We start from the raw sequence: 20,751 nt of genomic DNA, 5'->3' as shown, positions 1-20,751 counted from the left end.
GTAACCGCAAGCAAACGTGCTGAGAAGCAATCTGCTTGGAAGTGTGCTTGAAGCGTTATGCGAAACAGTAACGTCTCGAATTGAATGTTTGCTCACTGAATCAAAAGAACTTTGATAAAAGTGTTTGCAATTCTAATCCACACACACTATCGGAACCGACTAACCGGTTCCGTAGGGTTCGATTAGCCCTTGCGACTTGCTTACGCAAATCTTAAAGTAAGGCTCAATTTTTACGGCTTAAAGTTGACTGACTGGCTGGTAACACATTTTGCAACAACCAACTATCTAAGCCGAGGGGAGATAAGTTTACCGCGCACGCTGAGGCTCGCAGAAAGTTATGCAACTGTTGGTGTGCTCGCGTGCTATTATGCTAGAGGTCTCTAAAACCGGTCGTCAAACCCGAACGCGAGGGTTGCAAACACGACCGCTCCACGCTCGCACCGTTTGGGGCATTAGCTGTCCGGAGCGAGATGCTGCCGGACAGTCATGCCGTCACGACAAGTGTGATGTTGATTTAACAATTTTCACTTAAATTTCGGTTGAAACACTAACAGCATACATTACATTGGGGTAAAGTATAGAAGCTAATGAGAGATAGCAAAGCATACATCTCGGGAGGGGGTTAAAACTATCACTTTCCGTTGACCCACTTACACAGTGTGGACATACCAAATCCTTTATTACCTCAACGGTTCAAAACAGGTAGTGTAGTTGAACGTGAAATTAGCGTGATAAATCTGGCTTTGATAAAAAAAAAGACTAGTCATATTGTTTGCTTTAATCTTCCACGAATCACGCCACGCCACGAGGTCATGGGAAGTGAATACTCAAGATCATCTTGATAGCATTCGTCGGAGACACATTTAAAGGTATCAAACACACTTCAAGCGTAGCGTATGGATAGTACAACCACATGAAGCACAGCTTGTGTTCCAACCAAATAAAAAGGCAGATGGAAAACTGTTGGCCAAAGGTCTGCTACTAAGCGCACTGACAGCACATTTAAAGCCAAACAGCGTAACCGTTCTACAACCAAACACACCGTATCCTTTCACCATCAATCGATTTTTAACCGCTTGCACACGCTGTGTTTGTTTTTGCTTCATTTATGACTCGTAGCATAAACCAGTGCAGAGTGTCGGTACCGCCGGACGTATTTTCTCGTTGTTTCGCGATTTTTGTTTCATTTTTTGGTTGGTAATCGCAGACAGCTAGGGTAAACTAATCGTTGAATCAAAAGAACGTAAGATTTACACACACAAAAAAAAAAAAAAAATACAACGGAATACCATTTTCACCGGTGTATCGGGGAAAACTGATTGCACCCACGTAAACAACACATTTGCACCACAATTGCTCACGCACTCGGCCGCACGACTCCCTTCCGTCTTTTCAACTCCCGCTGATGGGGAGTGTTTGGGTTTGGATTTTCCGCACACGATTCAATTTTCGTGAGGTGCCAAATGCTGACTCGTCTCGTGCAAAACCGAACCCCCCAAACGACACCTGACTGCGCCTTTTCTTTCTGTCTATGGTGATTTTTCGTGATATTTTTAGCAGACACACACACACACACCCATTGCACCTCTTCACATTGCGGTTTTTCCCGCACCGCAGAATGAAGGCGAGTTCTCCATCGCGTCAGAACGAAACCCTGATCTTCACGCTCTCTCTCTCTCTCTTCTTTCTCGTGATGATGCGACCAAGCAGTATGTTGCCTATGAGCCCTAGGACTTGGTGTTTTGGGGATGGAAGATTGGTTGCATTGTGTTTGTCTGTGGTTAACCGCTAGCGCTCCTTTTGTGATGACTCGTTTGTGACATAATATTTTAGCCCACTAGACTAGGGGACTAAGGAAAGCTTTACACACACCTTCACTAGGAACGGAGAACGGATGAATCAGTGGTGGTCCCGAGACGACGACTATCGTACCGTGCGAGAGTTGAAACCGAACTGAATCTAACGATCGATAGGGAAGCAACAGCACGCGCACACCCGCCACCCAAACCGGCCGACAACTGCAACTCATGTTCGTGTTTTGTGCCATCAGCAGCAGCAGCAGAATTTCACCTCCCGAACTGCATCGTGCGCGCTTGGTAAGGAGGGGAGTGTATTCGAGAAGGTCAGTAGAGAGGCTGCCTGGGTCCTCGTTTTTGTTTTTTTTTTTTTTGCAATTTGGAGCCTCCCCCAGCTCTTCCCAACATACTCCGGAAAGGATATTAGGAATCGACATTGGCCCTTAGTGGGGAGTCCTGTCTACGGGGCTCCTGAATCCCTTGGACCTGTCGGTGGGGTTTCCACATGTGTGTGTGTGTGTTTTTTTTCTTTTAGAAAATTTCCAACAACAGACGACTTAGACGACCGCGCCGCATGAGCTTTTGAGGTAAAGGTTTCTTTTTTTTATGATGGATCTGTTGCGTTCATTTTTTTTGCAATAGTGTTGTACCACGTCTTCAAGCTAGCTCTTGTCGTACATTTAACAGCATGGAGACTTGATCAGTTTTATAGCGGCTTTAGTGAATGGCCCAATGTAATGTGCCAATATGTGACAGCAAAGTGCATAGGGCCGGGCACAGTGACCTGGCCTTATGTTGCAGCAGAATGGACTTGGTTTCGTCACTGTTAATTGGCGGCTTATTTTATGCGTTCCATGCAGATGATTAACATAAAATTGTTTCACTTTGAAGGTTTATGGAAGGGAGCGTGATTGTGCCTTGAAACAGACCAACAGTATACTTTAAATAAATTCTTTAAATTGCTATTCTGTACTTAATTTTTTTTTCACACATCATTCTTTGTCTTCCCGTACAGCGTAACCAACTTGTACGGTGATGAGCGATTGTTATGAATCGCTCAATAAAAACGAACACAACGGAACTGCCATAAAAATGCGCCTCACGTACAACGGCTAAGCGTCACGTTTCCGAACGCCAAATGAGGAAGCAATACAATCGAAATAAACCCAAATTCATTGCCGACAAACAGACAAGCACAGATGGTTTCTTATCACAGTAAATAGTATTGCTTTTGAAATACGATTGAGTGTCAACATATATTTATAAATTAAAAAGAGAGCAAATCAAAGATAATTTTAAGCAATAATGATAATACAAAATTTGCTTGGTTCAATGCCGGAAATGATTACAATGGTATCGAGTTTTGATGTTTGTCGCTGGGTGTCCGGTGTATAGAAAACCAGTTTTTTTTCTTTTCATTTTGTAGGTGCGTCTGGGATAGGTCAAACCGATAACGATCGTCTACTTTTCCGGCCTCAAACAGGTTCTCTAGGGCACTCGGTGATGTTACGAATTGCAATATTATTGCCTACTGCACTTTTAAAGTTAAAATGTAATTTTTCTTATAATTAAATTTTTATTTGTAATCTTTTTAAATTCTGTTTTATAGTAAACAAATATTTAATAGTAAATGAGATTTGAATTCTACCTAATTTATTTCTAACGCATGTTGTACGCGAACGTGTATGAAACGAAATTCGCCAATCGTATCTATTTTGCATACTTTGTGTTGCATACTTTTAGGCGTTTTTCTTCGGTTTGTTGATTTGTACAGTGTGGGATGTTAAAATATATACGCTACAGGAAAGTTACTTTTCAAACGGAACATTTTCCTTTCTGCATTGCATTTTCCGTAAATTAATGCAAGTCAACACTTGACAATTGTTTTATCTTTAAAGGTATAGCAACACATGATGGAAGTAAAAGTAATTTAATAAATCAAATTCTTTATTTGTTATAATGAGTTTTTATTTGATTTTATGAGGAATGGACTGGCCGTATTGCTTGTCATCATCAGTTACAATTTTGTTGCCTCATTGAGTTGTGTTTTTGTACAAACTATAAAACTGAAAACGTTAAAAACATCATAAAACAAACAAAAAAAACTAAGTATTAATTTCACAATCATGATTTTTACAGAGATTAGTTTGTTTTGAATACATTTACAGGTTTCCTTCTAGCAATACGGCCAGATCGTCCTCCTCGAAATAAAAATCAGGTTTCCTTCTGTTGGGAGTGTCTGCACTGTGGTTCGGGATCTATACATGCTCAAAGAAGGATTGAAGTATTTTACTTACTTACTTATCATGCGCTACAACCGTTTTGCGCTGTTGGCCTGCCGCAGCAGAATCCGGAACCGCTCACGGTTCCGCGCCATCGTCGCCAATCCGTTATCCCGACCTTGATGGCAGATGATTCCACGCCATCCTGCTACCTCCATCTGGGCCTACCACGCCTCCTCTGTCCGTGTGGACGGCCTAAGAGGACTTTCTGAGCTCAGTCGTCCAGTGCCATGCGTATAACATGGCCAGCCCTTCGGAGCCTGGCGAGCCTAATTCGTTGCACGACAGTGAGGTCGTCATACAGTTTGTGCCAACGATCCTTCTTAGCATCTTCCTCTCGAACGCGGCTAAGAGGGCTTCATCTGTTTTGGACATGGTTCATTTCTCAGAGGCGTATATGAGTCTTTATTCTGTTTCGGTGCTGACTTTTGGCCCGAGATAGGTGAGGTTTTGGACGACTTCAAATTTGCGGTCATCTATCCGTACATCACTCCTAAGTAATTCTTAGTACGTATAACACGTACGTATTTCTTAGTAGGGCCGCTGATAGTGCCACCATCAATTTGGTCTTTGGCCCTTTAATCTGCAACCCGAGGTTTTCTGGCGCCTGCTCGATCCTTTGGTAGGCCTCTGCTATCTGGAAGAGCCGCAGTATTGAAGTATTAGTATGAAAATTTCGTTCCTAACCTATTACGTTCGTTTCGTTCCTTCAATGGAACGATCAAACCTAGGTTAAACAAAATTGTTGGAAATAGAAGATGAAGTTAGGCAATCCGCATAACACCTCATGTATTTGCGGTCACGTCACGCCATCTAGTGGTAACTTAGCAAGGACAAAAGGAGTATAGGAAACGACAAGTGGCTCCCTCTATGATCAATCGAAGAAAGGGGTGTTGTCTTAGATTTAAAGGACTAACTAGTATAAGGTTCGAATAGTTATCCATCGCTAACAAATCATGTCGAGTGGCGATCAGGACCCTCCAAAAATAAACCAAAATCAAGTTCAACTTCAAGCAATTGAGTAGATATCGAATTCACATACACATTCGAAACTCTCTTGCACAGTCTTACGACTGTAGGTTGTACTTCATATCCCAGGTTGGTTTGTTGGCCTGTCCATCAACCGCTCCTGACACCCTTTCCCTATCATCCGGTTTAGTCTGTTGGCTTGTCCATCGACTACTCTTGGCTTCCTCTCCACTCTCCCTCAAGGTGGTCTGTTGGCTTGTCCATCGACTACTCTTGGCTTCCTCTCCACTCTCCCTCAAGGTGGTCTGTTGGCTTGTCCATCGACCATTCTTCCTTCCCTCTTCCCATTCTTCCTTCTCTCTTCCCATTCCAAAATCCCCGGAGTAGGCCGTACCCTACATTTTGGTCCTTCGAACCGGATCAACGTGAGCGTTGGTCTGAAGCCACGGAACAACCAAACAGGTTGGTTCCTCATCAGCGCCCAGTGAGCGAGGGAAGCTCCAACGCCAGCCCTCCAGCTGCGGCCATTCCACGGAACAACCAGAGGGGTTGGTTCCTCATCGACGCCCAGTGAGCGAGGGAAGCTCCAACGCCAGCCCTCCAGCTGCGGCCATCCCAAGGAACAACCGGAGGGGTTGGTTCCTCATCAGCGTCCAGTGAGCGAGGGAAGCTCCAACGCCAGCCTTCCAGCTGCGGCCATTCCACGGAACAACCAGAGAGGTTGGTTCCTCATCGACGCCCAGTGAGCGAGGGAAGCTCCAACGCCAGCCCTCCAACTGCGGCCATTCCACGGAACAACCAGAGGGGTTGATTCCTCATCGACGCCCAGTGAGCGAGGGAAGCTCCAACGCCAGCCCTCCAGCTGCGGCCATTCCACGGAACAACCGGACGGGTTGGTTCCTCATCGACGCCCAGTGAGCGAGGGAAGCTCCAACTGCGGCCATTCTACGGAACAACCGGACGGGTTGGTTCCTCATCGGCACCCAGTGAGCGAGGGAAGCTCCAACGCCAGCCCTCCAGCTGCGGCCATCCCACGGAACAACCGGTCGGGTTGGTTCCTCATCGACGCCCAGTGAGCGAGGGAAGCTCCAACGCCAGCCCTTCAGCCGCGGCCATCCCACGGAACAACCGGACGGGTTGTTTATTCATCGGTAACCTGTTATGCGGAGACGTCGTAGTAGCCGATTAGCAGAAAAATCAGCAAGACGAGACAACGAAACGAGCCCGATGCCAGTCACACGGTCACCGCCTCCAGAAGAAGAAGCGTTTCGTATCTTCGAAGAGCATCAAGGCAGACAGATGGAACAAACGATACCTGTGGAGCCGCATCCAGAACTGCGACAAATGGCAGAGGTCAGTCGGCCAGCGATATACCACCATTCACAGTCAGGTCCAGACAAGTACATCCTCAGTCTGAGAACCAAGCACAAGCAAGTGCAACGCAAACTGGTGAATATGAACATCGAACCCCAGGATTTTGAGCTATCCCTAGTTCAGCGAGGTCAGCTACTCGAGTTGAAGGAGGCCCAAAGCCATCTCATGAAACTCATTATCGAACAAATGCCAGATGACGTGGAAGAGGATTTGGCTCAAGATGAAGCATTCCACACCCTGTATGCTACAAAGGCAGCAAAGGTTGCTGCCATCGACAAGAAGCCCACACTAGAAGCATCACCACCCGTTAGCATGCAACATCATCTGAGCATCCCCATGCCAACATTTGACGGGCAATATGAACATTGGCCAAAGTTCAAGGCCTTGTTCTTGGATATAATGGCTCGAACCAATGAGTCTGATGCCGTCAAACTTCATCATCTGAACAAGGCTCTACAAGGAAAGGCAGCTGGTATCCTGAACGCGTCACTCTTGAACGGCAACAACTTCCAAAGCGCGTGGGACGTTTTAATGAAACGTTTCGAAAACTCTCGGCTGATCGTCGAGAAGCACATCGCTGGATTACTGCAGCTGAAGCATGTTCCCAAACAGTCCGCCAAGGAACTACGGACGTTAGCGGAAACCTGCAAGAGCCACGTGGACGGATTGGTTTTCATGAAGCAATCCATCGACAGCACCAGCAATCTGATCATCACTCACCTTCTAACATCATGCTTGGACGCCGAAACCAGGAAAACATGGAAAAGTTCGCTGGAACACGGAAAGTTTCCTGATCTCTACAAAACGCTCGACTTCATCCATCGTCAGTGCGAAGTGCTCGAAAGCTGTACATCCCAGGAAAAGCCCTTTCGTAAGACAGTGAGTACCAACGCCCTCACCTCTACCACAACGGCCTCTACGTGTGCGTTATGCAACGACAACCATCCACTTCAGAGATGCCCGGATTTTCTTGCGTTGTCAGTTGCGGAGAAGGTGACCAAGGTGAGATCATGGAAACGATGCTTCAACTGTTTCGGCGCTGGACACAATGTCACCCAGTGCCCATCCAGATGGTCGTGTCGTGTCTGCCAGCGACGTCATCACACCCTGCTGCATAAAGAGGAGCCCCGGGCAGCATCAGCGTCAATTCCACGAGTTGATGTCCAACAGCCATCATCGTGTGAGGCATCTACAACATCCCTCACAACAGCAGTGCCATCTACCGTGCTGTTGTCTACCGTAGTGCTCAACATAACGGACAGAGCAGGAATCAGCCATCCGGCAAGAGCTCTCTTGGACAGTGCGGCGCAGTCCAACTTCATCACAGGAAGGATGGCCCAGTTTTTGGGTTTGTCCAAGAAACTGATCAATCTCCCGTTGGCAGGCATCGGTGGCAGCACAGGGTCAAATGTGCGACATTCCGTCAAGACCACCATCCATTCGCGATGCTCAAGCTACGTCGCTTCGTTGGAATTGCTTGTGCTGCCGAAGTTGTCTGTGGACATGCCGACGCATGCAATCAACGTCAGCCATTGGAAGATTCCTGAAACCTGCATCCTGGCCGATCCATCCTTCAATCGACCAGGAACCATCGACATTATTTTGGGAGCAACACACTTCTACGAGATTCTGAGGACAGGACGGCTCTCCTTAGGTGACAACATGCCAACTCTTCAGGAAACTGAGTTTGGCTGGGTCGTCAGCGGCAGCACTACCATTGCCGCACCGGTATCACCAGTCATTTGTGCAATGGCTACACACACGAACGAGTTGGACAACCCATTATGGTGGCAGGGCCCTTCATGGATTCGTCAACCTGAGGACCAATGGCCGAAATCAGCAGTGTCATCAGTCTGTGAAGCAGCAAAAGCAGAGCAGCGTAGCACTACGATGGCTTGTCCAGTCATCGAGAGATCGCCACATCGCATTTTTACATTATTTTCTTCATTCTCCAAACTCCGAAGAATCGTGGCATACTGGGTTCAGTATTTCAACCGGCGCTTCAAACGACGAGAATATGCCGGTACAGGACTCACAACCCAAGACTTGAAAGAAGCCGAAGAAGTGTTGTGCAGATTGGCACAAAAGGAGCATTTCGAGCAAGAATTGAAGGCGCTTCAGCGCAACGAGTCAATCCATTCATCATCGAAACTGAAGTGGCTGCATCCGCAGCTCGGAGCAAACGGCATCATTCGTGTGGGAGGACGCCTAAGCAACTCAACTTTACCTGAAGACACCAAGCATCCAATAGTGGTTCCCAACGGTCATCCATTGGCTCACCTGCTGATGGATCATCTCCACAAAACACTTCTGCATGCGGGACCACAACTTATGCTAAGCACAAGCCGACAGAGGTATTGGATCTTGGGTGGCAGGAACACAGCTAAACGAATTTACCATCAGTGTGTCACCTGTTTCCGTGCTAAACCTTCGACATCAGAGACATTAATGGCGGATCTACCAAGCAGCAGAGTAACACCAAGCCGGCCCTTTTCAATCACGGGGATTGATTACTGTGGTCCGGTGTTTGTGAAGGGACCACATCGACGAGCGGTTGCTACCAAGGCTTATGTAGCAATATTTGTGTGCTTCACTACACGCGCCGTACACATCGAACTCGTCTCCAGTCTGACAACGGAAGCTTTCATTTCAGCGTTACGTCGGTTCGTCGCTCGTCGCGGGCTTCCCAAGGAATTGCATTCTGATAATGCGACGAATTTCAAGGGCGCCAACAATCAGCTTAACGAACTATATAAGCTACTACGTACAAGAGAGCATCAGCAGAGTGTGCAGACCTGGACGCTAGAGAAGCAGATTACCTGGAAATTCATCCCACCGCGCGCCCCTCATTTTGGTGGAATATGGGAGGCTGCCGTGCGATCGATGAAACACCACCTGGTTCGAGTTTTGGGAACATCAACGTTGTCTTTCGAAGACATGGCGACGCTATTGGCTGAGATCGAGTGCTGCCTCAATTCTCGACCTCTCACCCCGATGTCTGATGACCCCTGTGATGCAACAGCCCTCACCCCTGGACACTTGTTGATTGGGTCACATCTGCAGCATGTTCCAGATTCCGAGACGACGGATATCCCCGAGAACCGTCTGACCCATTGGCGTCATATACAGCAGCTAAAGCGCCATTTCTGGAAGAGATGGCACCAGGAGTACCTTCAGCAACTCCAACCGCGTTCGAAATGGAGAAAGGATGGCAACGCGGTCATAACCCCAGGTACACTAGTTATAGTTAAGGAGGATAATGTTCCACCAACATCATGGCCCTTAGCTCGAGTGATTGAGGTCCATCCGGGCAAAGATGGTAAAACTAGGGTAGCTACATTACAGACCAGCACTAAAACCAAAGTTATACGTCCTCTAGTTAGATTATGCATATTACCCAAGGCAGATGAAAATTGTTAAAATTTGCCAATTTTAAGGTGGCAGAATGTTGGAAATAGAAGATGAAGTTAGGCAATCCGCATAACACCTCATGTATTTGCGGTCACGTCACGCCATCTAGTGGTAACTTAGCAAGGACAAAGGGAGTATAGGAAACGACAAGTGGCTCCCTCTATGATCAATCGAAGAAAGGGGTGTTGTCTTAGATTTAAAGGACTAACTAGTATAAGGTTCGAATAGTTATCCATCGCTAACAAATCATGTCGAGTGGCGATCAGGACCCTCCAAAAATAAACCAAAATCAAGTTCAACTTCAAGCAATTGAGTAGATATCGAATTCACATACACATTCGAAACTCTCTTGCACAGTCTTACGACTGTAGGTTGTACTTCATATCCCAGGTTGGTTTGTTGGCCTGTCCATCAACCGCTCCTGACACCCTTTCCCTATCATCCGGTTTAGTCTGTTGGCTTGTCCATCGACTACTCTTGGCTTCCTCTCCACTCTCCCTCAAGGTGGTCTGTTGGCTTGTCCATCGACTACTCTTGGCTTCCTCTCCACTCTCCCTCAAGGTGGTCTGTTGGCTTGTCCATCGACCATTCTTCCTTCCCTCTTCCCATTCTTCCTTCTCTCTTCCCATTCCAAAATCCCCGGAGTAGGCCGTACCCTACAAAAATTAAATAGTAGTTTTTTTGCCCCTACATTTTTCTCAGCATTCTCAGAAGCAGCAATAGTTTTAACGTCTGGTTGTTCTACCGTAGTGAGGACTGACTATGCAACTACGTAGTATTAGCAAGCATTCGATGACCGGCGTGATCAGATCCGGTAATAATAATCAGCCGTTAAGCTAAGAGTTAGAATTTATAAGAATTTGTAGGTAGGCAGGTTCTCTATCCATGATATTGTTGAGTAAACGAGAAGAATAGTCTGAAAACTCCTGCCCAGACAGACACTTTGTTGCTTTTCTTGTTTTGTTGAAGTAGGTTCAAAGAACATACCAGGATTGCTCTGTTCCTTTCTGAAAATAAACTAGTTCCGTCGCGGTGTGAAAAAGAGGAACTATCCTATTATTAGTTTGGAGACATATTTTTGTGACATCAAATAACGTGATCTTCTCGTACATAGTTTAGTGTGTTAGGTGTTTGGTCAGGGGCGGCCCGGTGGTGGCGTCGGTCTTCACACGCCAAGAGCAAGAACTGATCAAATCCCATCCGGACCGTTCCCCCGTTTTCAGGACTTGACTATCCAACTGTATGTGACTATCAGCAAGTCTGGTGAAACCATTAAATGGGCTGACGTTAGCTTATTAACTCGTTAAGGCAAGAAAAGGAAGTAGTTTAGGGAACTTTGTTGAATAAAAAGGAACGGAGTGGAACAGGTGCCAATTACAAATGGATCGGAACTAGAATCTGGCAAAAGAACCAAAAATGGACAGTCTCAGTGAAGCGACCGAGGGGAGGGCTATAATTGTTATAAATGAAGTATAGGTTTTAACGCCTTTTTCCATAGTGAAAAGGGGATGATACGTGTATTCGAAAAGGAATTGAAAAAAAGAACGACTAACACTAATACATATAGTTCACGATTATTTTGGCGGTTGGCGGTTGTAAAAGAGCCAGAACAAATTGTAGGATGAGATACAAAACAATTAGACCACAAAAACAATTAGCCTTTTTTATAATTAGAAAACTAAAATTGAGTTCTCTTGTACAAATGAGTGATAGTTAATAATTGTCATATTTTCTTCGACAGAAAAATTTATTTTGTGAAGGGAAATAGAACGGAAGAAAGAAATAGAATTAAAACTGAAACAAATAGTATTGTGCGTATTTTGTGCGTAAAACACCTTTAAATCAAGTTCAACCATGGCTTCATTACTTCTTGCTAATGTTATCACTTAAGCCAGTTGAACACAAACAAACACAAACAACAAAAGCGGAAGAATTCTTGTTAACAAGCCACAACAACAGCAAAAAAGAATACCAATTCTAACATCTCTATCATCGTAATCGATTTGGTCACTGTTAGAACAAAGGCTTCGTCCGAAACGTAAATAGTTTTCCTTCACACACGCACACACCGAAAACCCAAGTTCTCTCGCAATCTTCCTTGTTTTGTTTCAGGGTTGCTTTTTTGGAAGATGGTGTAAGCTTTCTCACCCTCCTTTGATGGGTGGGTGGCCTTTTGGCCTCCTTTTTGTGTGTGCTGTGCGCTGTTTTCGTTACGCGGTTGAAACCGAAACCGAAAAAGGAAGCGCAACCGACCGAGCGAAGGTCAATTAAAATTGTTAATTGATGTTAATTGTTCGATAAACATTGTTCTGCCGAGCGATAAACTTTTTACTGCCCCGGGGCGAAGCTTTGTGGTGCAGCAGGGGTGTTTTTCCAGCCCTACCAGCCCAGCGCCCAGCTTTCTTTAGCCCAGCGCTTCACCGAAAGATCTACCAATGGTTTGGGTCGGTCTCGCCCGCAGCTACCATGTGCATGTAGCGACACTGGAGTTTTATTGCTTGCCACAGCAAAGAGATAGGAGCGTGATTTTGCTTTTAAAAATGGTTCGGTCAAACAATTGATAGCATGAACGGTTTTATTATTTTTGGCAAAGGAAGAAAAATAAATATAAAAATTGTAAGAAAAAGGTTATAATTTGGTAGCAGTAAAAGCACTACTGTCTATCGAAGAAAACGATTCGATGCAATCGTAATCGATAGCAGTTAAGCCACAAAATAGTTGTGTTGAAGCACAAATGATGCATCGTGGCTTTAATGTATTCCACTTCGTGATGTTTGATGTCGCGTGTGTGAATTCGATGGCGTGCTAGTGATGCGAGATGCATGTGGCTTCTTTTACATCGCCAACGGCATGGTGTGAGTGACACGTGGAATGATAATAACAAGCGTACGCGATTGAAATTACACCATTACACATTGCCCATTTTTGATACGAATGAACATGGAGAAGAAGAAAATGCATTTGCTGGGCGCATAAAAATGTGCTCTCAGCAGCACACAAAATTACTTGGAAATGGTAAAACACTTCAACAAGACATTGAGGATTAGTTTTGGTTTAAGAAATGGTTTTAAAACAACGAGAAGCGATACTTGGAAATGGTAAACCACTTCAACAAGATAACATGGGCTAGTTTTGGCACAAGAAATAATGTAACAAGAAAAGAAAAACTGTTTGAAAAAATAGAAAAAATATATTCAAACACACCAAACAACTCCCGGAACGGATTGCTGCAAAGTCCATCTCCATAAGTCAGCGCTTGTCGGTTGCAGTCGTTCTGCGTTATGTGCTTTCAGCAGCTTCTTTCATTCGCCGAAGCTGTCGCGTGACGATGATAAAATAATAACACAATCCCCCTAGACACACTAGCGCACACACATACACACACACACTTGCGCGTACACATAAGATGCATAAAGATGTATCGTCTGCAAGCCATTCGCAACCAACTTTGCTTCCAGCCGTTCGTTTCCCTTTCCCGGCCAACAACAACGGAAAAACGAGCTTTCATGCGCGCGGGCTTCTTCTTGCGTATGGTTCTCCCAGGCACGACTCCCCACTCGCAACCGAAAACCGCAAAAACGACGCTGCGTTTGCGTGAACCGTTCCGTACTCGACGCAGTTTGATCGTGCTCAGCAGCGAAGCAACACCGTCGTTGCTGTTTGTGGCCGTTTGGCTCTTGCTTGATTCTGCGCGTAGTTTTGTGTGTGATTTTTTTTGCTCTGTCTCGCATTTGTTTCTGCAACAAGCTTTGCGAGCCGTTTGCTGCCGTTGGAATTTGCTTCCCAGCAGAGTGGTTATGCTTGTAAGTGCCGAGAGTTGTTTGTGCGCCGACTGGCGGGCTTCGTTAGACCGTGGAGAAAACCCCAACACCAAGAAAGTGTGTGCCCCTGTGTTTTTCTGTGTTTGTGTGAGGAAAAGTGTCATCTGATCGGCCACTTTCTCTGCTGGGTGCAGTTTGGTGTGGGGGAAGGGGGATAAGTGCATCTCTAAACTGTTGCGTTGGGGCTTTGAAAACTATTAAGTGTTGACAGTGTGCTAAAAAGGGTTTTATTTTGACTGATTGTGGAAAAAAAAAATCCAGTGAAAGCATAAGTGCAAGTGATGTTACAATAGAATATGTTAAACTTTGATCACTCTTAAAGAGTGTAAGAAAATTATTTAGCAAAATAGAACAACAGTTCCTTTGAGTTAAATTAATACAACTAACTTATGGTTGATCAGAATCTTCTTCAAAATTAACAATCATCGTCATGTTGTCGAAAAGTGGTCGACATTTGGAATGTGTTTTTATCAGCTGCTGACATTATTGAGGCACATTCCACCGATTGCAGCAGTGCACCCATACGATGCACTTTTGGTGAATGTCTCAGCGCGCGAAAGCGAAAGTGAATGCAAGTGAAAACGCGAAACTGTGCTTCACAGCCTGCGATGGTTAAGAAAATTGGCTTGGCTTTGATTTGTAAATGGGACGGCACAGAAAAGAAGCGAAAATCGTTCACACATACAGTGCTGGACAAAGCATTAAGATTACCTTATTTGAAGATATTCCACGGAAAGCCAATAGAGAGCGAAAAAAGAACAATTATCATATTTTAAATATTTAAAGCTTCCTGCTTCAAGCATTTTCTTCTTTTAAACATCAACATGAGTTAGCTTAGATAAGATTAATTTTAAATGTTTTTTATAATCTCTTTAGTTTTCATTAAGTTTTCGATGTAACACAATAGTGTTACATCGTTTACCTGGCCGTATTGCTACAAAAAATTGTGATAGCAAAGACAATGTTGTTGATGCTTTTTCCACATTCTTGTACGGTTAAACCAACTATATTTAATGAAATCAGTGGACTCCAAAATGTATATTTGTGCGATTTTAATATTTTATCCATCAATTTGTAGATAAAATAAGATGTGTTGGAAAAGAAATGCGAGATTGATGATAATTCTTTTCAGTTAATAACTCAAGCAATAAATCATTGCAAAACTTGCATAATTATGCGTAATTTGAGTTTGAAAATTAAGTTTCTTTTGATGAACACAATACATTTCTGACACATGAATTAATTACTCCATCAATCCACACTACTTTGCCGGCAGGAATCGCTTGGAGAACCGAAATCTTCTCAAGTTTATGGTTCGCGCAATTGAAACTGGTCTCGAGTGTAAACAGTAAACAAAACATCTGATCACTTTCGAAGCCCCATTTCCATGTCGCGATGCAACGAATCATCTGATTTGATTATTATCTGATGCTCGTTTTCGCCATCATCCCACAAAAGCAGGTCCGTCTCGTGTTTTTAGCTGCTTAAAAACATAAAAAATGAAGCCATACATATTAAGAGCCCACTGTAAGCCACCTACTTTTGCAACAATGTTAATGCACTTTTTTTCAATGTGCTTGTGTGTGTGTGGGGGAATTAAGTTTAGCCATAAGAAAATGATTGCATTTTCATCCTAGAGCCAATTATCAAAATAATATCAGCAACATAATGAAAAGATTTTGTTCACCTCGTTTGAACGGATTTTTCTTGCTTAAGATCATTAAATTGGCTACCATCAGCGTCCAATCAGTACCAATAATTATCATTTGCTACCGCGTTAAACACTTATCTAATCACACAAATTGTTTCGATACAGAGACGTTTGTGGAAACGATGTCGTTAGATGGGTCGTTTATTGAAGCGACACACTTTAAGGGTGTTATTTAACCGGTAATGAGATAAAAATCGTTATCCCACGAGCTTGCGTAGATCGTCGCACTGGGAAGCTGATAACGAGACACGTTTTAATTGTTTTACGATTATTATTTTTTTTTGATTGCAATAACTTTGAGATGATATTGCAGTTTTTGGAGCACAAATCATAACAGCGAAACATTTTAAATGCCAAACACAGGAAATTGTAAAGAAGGAACAAACAAAAAAAAAACATTCTTAACATGAAATGAATGCAACCGGACGAACGTATGTTGCCCCGGTTGCGATCGCCAAGGAAGGAAGAATGGACCCAATAGCGCTGCAATCAAAAATCGATTCGCTCATCGTGTCCGATCGGATGCAATCGGTACCCGCCCTATAAACCTTGGCCCGGGCCCCGTACGTACTCGCCAACTCGTTCGAACAGTTTATCAGAACGACCTTGGCCAGTGGGATGGGCGAGCAGCATAAAGAAGCGCCACGATTATGTCGATTATGCAGCCGCCAACGATCGCAACACCCGAGTGCTGCAACCGGCGATGGCTGCCTAACCTTGTTCTTTGGTTTGTTTTGTTGCTGAAATCGGCAGGCCGCCCCACGGTAGAAGTTGATCGGTGGTGCTTTGGCGCTGTAACACACAGCGAGCCAATACTTTTGTATGGTGTAAGTGTACTTTCATTGCATTACAGCTACCGCTCGTGGAGCTCTGTTGGCAATCGGAAAATACGATCGCTCGAGATGGACAGCGAATGTGGGTCAATGTTTAGATTGCGAGGTTTTGCGTGAACTTTGAACACTGCGTTTGGTTCATTTTTACTTGAAAATCCGCTATTTTGCTGCTTTCACATTATGAAGACAGAGAATCTAAGTGAACCAATGGAAGCAATTTTGCTACAACAGCTCGCCTTGACATTTGCTTTCCAATATGGACACCGTACAGGTCAGCCGCAAGCCTATCATTATCTAATGTTCTCAATCGACGCTTATCAAGTGCAAGTTTTTAATCGATTCACCTTCAAATCGGTAGACCAGTTCCCATAATTACAATAACCCCACCGCAGCTAATAGACAGGAACCTGTTCAAGGTGAACTACCGGGTTGCGACGGGTACATTCCACAATTACAATACGCTGCCTTTGCATCAAGACTTCGTATGTGCATACGTGTGCCTCTATTACCAGTTTTAAGAAGCAACTTTATTCTGATGATAGTAGCCAATCAGTTGGGTACGAAGACTGTAAGGAGCTGGGAAGCGTTACTGTATTAGAACTCCTCCTGCCACTGTGCCTGCCGTTCCTGTGACCCTAAATCAAGGTTAAGTGTGGACAGGTTATGCCATTACCAGCGCTATTTCTGTTTACCAACACGAAGGATACTTGCTTAAGTGTGCTGTAAAATCGCGTCATTATTTTATCGTCGATTTACGTCAATCGTATCGGTCGGTCGGCTACCAATCCCATATGCGATCTTGTCCGGTAGGGTTTACAACACATCTGGCCGAGGCTGCTGGTTGGACGATCAGTCAAGAACAGACCAAACAGATCTACCAAAAAACATCTTTTTTATTAACTCAACGCCGAACGTAAGTGATCAAGTGCGGTGATTACGTAATTTGGCCAGATCGTTTCAGTACAGACAGCACTTCAAAGACAAAAACGGATGTTTTGAAGAACATCTAAAGTCTTCAAGGCTTGAGGCTTTAAGGTTGATTTAATTCAAATCAAACAAAACATACAACGTAAGAAAAACGATCCTAACGGAAAGCTTAGGTTAATAAAGCTTTTTTTTTGTACTTTACTTACCATGGTGTGTATGAAAATCTGTTAAAAGAAACTTCTTTTGATTAGGATCACATCACGCCTAATAATGTAGCCTACCATTACATACGCCTTGCAAAGTTCGCTTCCCGGGAGCATCAAACGAGATGCCTAACGTACCTGACAATCAATCTGCATAAATGACTCGACCAGTGTAAGTGTGAAATTGTTCCCCTTACATACAACGTCCCGCACGCATGAAAAGTACAACAAAAAAGCCAAGGAAAAAAACACCAAAGATGAAAAGATTGTGTAACGTCGTTACCGTCTCTGACTCTGTCTCGTACGAACACACGGGGAGACCCGGTCAGCAGCAACGCTAGCACTCACTGTACTCGACAATTTTACCCCGACGGTTACACAGCGGCACGGTATGGCCGGCAGGGTCGACGCGTGGTAACGTAATCGCGCAGGGTCGACGGAACATTAATTTTTGGACAAGTACACTTTCGGTGCTGCAAGCCTCCAAGTCTTCCCGTTGGTGGTATGATGGGGATACAGAAAAGCATTCACATAACTTCACCGAAACATGAGCGCAATTAGGGGTGAATGGGTTTGAGGCGTGGAAGGGTAGTGTGGTGTGGCCGAATGAAAGAGAGTTTTTTTTTCTTCTGAGACACGCCACAGTCTCAGGTGTTTCTGGAGAGCATTCCATGTTTCGATTGCATGTGTCGATGTGAATCGTTGGCACTTGAATATGGTTTTGTTTTCATTTTGTTGAAGTTAATTTCAGGTTTTGAATTTTACTTATCGTTGGATTAGCAGTCCCTCGATGATCAACAGCTTTGGTCAGTCATTTAAGCATGTTGGTACCTCGAAATAAAGTAATTTTTTTTTAATTCAGGATTAATCGATATTCAAATTTTTCTTATTAGAAGCTCAGGAGCTTATTGAATACTTTAGCATGGATCAAAATAGCTCGTATTTCTTCTTTCATTAGATTTTGAATCAAAAACATCATGAAGCTTTGTAGACTTTTTATAATTTCACAATAGTTATCCCTTTTACAGAAATATAAAAGCACGATTTAAATCTTGTTGTTTTCATCAACATTAAAAGCTTCTAAATGTCTGCCTAACCGTGTTTTGTTCACCTGCATCCGTGATCTTCACTGAAAGAAAGTTGTGTTTATTTGTGAATTATATTAACAGTTACCTTCGCGTAACACCCGAACACACCACAAGGTGGTTTGTGTTCCATAGGCCTGTGAAGCGAGTATGTCCGTAACCTCCGGAGATGCAAGACACTTCATTATATCATTACGCAGTTACAATACTTTTTGGCTAGTGTAACCTATTTTGCCAGTGTTCGTCTAGGCAGAGCAACAACGAATTGAGAGCAACGTTTATGCGAGTATGCGTGGATCATACGCATCCCCACCGCTCCACAATCGCTCCTTCTTGGACCGAAAAGATTAAGAGAAATGGAAAGTCATCGCGCCAATGAAACTTCACGGAATGTCTCTTATGATGCTCGTGACCGTTCGCACAAGTTTGGCCTTTTTTTGCTCTACGGATGCTGCATTCTCACGCAATTGTTGGTTTAAGATTGAATTCGGAAGGTCAGTAACAGATGGTTGTCAAACAGGATATTGAGTACCGTTGTGTCTTGGTGAAGAAGATGCACACGCACACAAACCGGACCCGTTCACCTCCAGATTATAATTTTCTGCGTCCGGTGTGTTTTGCATAAATTATTACGTGAGCTTGAGGTGAAGATTTTATGTTTAGAAAATTTGTCAATGTCAATGGCCAATCACCTAGCCGCTTGAAGGTGGTTTTCGATGTTGCATCAGTTAAGAGGCGGCTTATCTAACAGTGGGAATTTTACTCTATCCTGAGCAGCGGCTGAGAGAAATTATAATGAGCTGTAAATTAAAAAGCTTTTACAAAGTGGTTGGCCAAACTAATGATTCAACTACTCTAACTTTGTTAAAAGCTGTTTTTGGGCACGGGTGAACCGTAGTATATGACACTAACTCGGGTAAATTTCTCAGAAGGTCTGCTGGCCTCTAATGGTCACTAATGATTTCGATGGAAAACTAGTTACCACTCATTTTCAAATGTACTGAGTTGGAGTATAATTTATCCAAGCCTGTTGTGAAACAGGTATGGCATCGCGTTGAAGATTACAAAATTATGTGAACATGGCCTCAAAGTTGTATTGTTTCTTTTTGCGAATTGCTTGTAATTTAAACTGAAGCTTCAAACACAACGGTATCGTGCAAAATTAACCCTTTTTATGAATAAAACTTGCGCTCAAAAATGAAAACCTCGGTACATTATAGTTATTAGTTAACCGGTTCGTATTAATTTCCATAAGTTTACGTCCGTAACCTTGACACCATCTAATTGCGAGTGACCAGCCAAAGGCACGAAAGCCACTAAGCGCCACAGCATGAACTTACCGAAAATTCTCTAACGCCACTACCCTTGAAGATGATGTATGCAAACCGATACCAAAACCTAGCAAACCCTCGCTGTGGTAAAGTCGGAAGGCAAAAATGGCAGCAAAAACAAATGACGCCAACACGCACATGTTTCTCTTGTGTCGAGCCGGCTAGCGACATAGGGCAACGGGTAATGCTGTATGCTTTGTCGCTGTGTGGGGACGCACTTATGCATGCGTCTGACGTGCCTTCCCAACGCTTCGACACGGTTGCTTAAGCTTTCGATGGCCAAGGTTATTTCGCGGTGGATATGTTTTATTATTTTCTTTTCTAAATCTTCTTTCATCCAAGGCGTACGTAGAGCGAAGTGGACAGAGGAAACCATTATGGCACTTACGAATTGTTTTGTTTTACGTTTAAACAATACGTGAAAGAGAAGACATTTTTTTCCGGAACGAATTGCTTAAAGTGTTGTTGCTAAATGTCTTTGATAATTTTTATGCCAGTTTGTCTCTTATCTATACTAATTGCATTTCAGCATGGTTTAATTCGACAATTTTTATTTTTATTCTTTAAAATCTCGAACGCCCAAAACTATTGCCGTTGCCATATTAGCGAGCAGTACTAATCGGTACGGCCCAGTAGGCGACAGCGTCGCCGGTCTTCAAACGGCAGGAAGCGTAGCTTTAGAGGTCGTTAGGCCAAGAAGAAAACTAATCGTTGCACACATCCTCCGTGTCCACACACACACTTTAGCTCATTGAGGGCCCCTACATGCTTCCGCTACGAACCAAACGGGCGGATCCTTGTGACAAAAGATTGTGTCAAAGATCTAGGCGTGCTTGCTGTCTTACGAAGATCAGCTTGATCATGCCGTTGCTAGATGGAAACAACTGCTAGGCTTGGTGGCCCGGGAGTTCTATGGTCCACTCTGCACTATGTCGCTATACTGCTCCCTGGTTCGATCGCTGATGGAGTATGTGAGCACAGTGCTGTGACCTACCTCGACCCGTTCCT

The 20,751-nt window shown here is 44.1% G+C and overlaps 1 protein-coding gene across 1 annotated transcript in view; it reads right to left on the bottom strand.

Moving 5' to 3' along the window:
• The window catches only part of LOC126558283 (serine protease snake-like), a 483,926-nt gene that overhangs the window by 323,713 nt on the left and 139,462 nt on the right, over nt 1-20,751 (bottom strand). The gene's annotated exons all lie outside the window — the stretch shown is intronic.

The sequence above is a fragment of the Anopheles maculipalpis genome, chromosome 2RL (genome assembly GCF_943734695.1).
Source record: "Anopheles maculipalpis chromosome 2RL, idAnoMacuDA_375_x, whole genome shotgun sequence".
NCBI lineage: Eukaryota > Metazoa > Arthropoda > Insecta > Diptera > Culicidae > Anopheles > Anopheles maculipalpis.
This window is presented reverse-complemented; position numbering and strand designations above follow the sequence as displayed.